Source organism: Populus euphratica, unplaced genomic scaffold (assembly GCF_000495115.2).
Source record: "Populus euphratica unplaced genomic scaffold, PopEup_1.0 scaffold3007.1, whole genome shotgun sequence".
NCBI classification, from domain to species: domain Eukaryota; kingdom Viridiplantae; phylum Streptophyta; class Magnoliopsida; order Malpighiales; family Salicaceae; genus Populus; species Populus euphratica.
The window spans coordinates 1-385 of NW_011502838.1; positions in this window are offsets into that span (position 1 = coordinate 1).

Below are 385 nucleotides of genomic sequence, written 5' to 3' on the forward strand. Positions count from 1 at the left end.
GAAAAAGAAAAAAGCTTTAATCTGATGGTGTTCATGCTACAATTTGAATCATTATATGTGTTGTAGACCTCCTCAAATTCTCTTAAATGCAAGTATGGATTTTCCCATTCTAAGCCATAAAAAGAAGGCTAACAATTGAATAATGTCTGGCTTCAAATTAAAATGAGATGCATCGGGAGGAAAAACTATGCATGATGGTGCACTTGTTCTTGTGGGATTCATGTGGTCTCTAAGTATTCTAGCACGGTTATTCTCATTATTCTCATTATAAAGTGATTGATTATCTTCTTCGGCCATATTTTCTGAAAATGATGAGGATACCCTACAAAGTCTACCACTTGATGTACGTGACCACACTCTCATGCACGTGTAAGAATAGAATAAA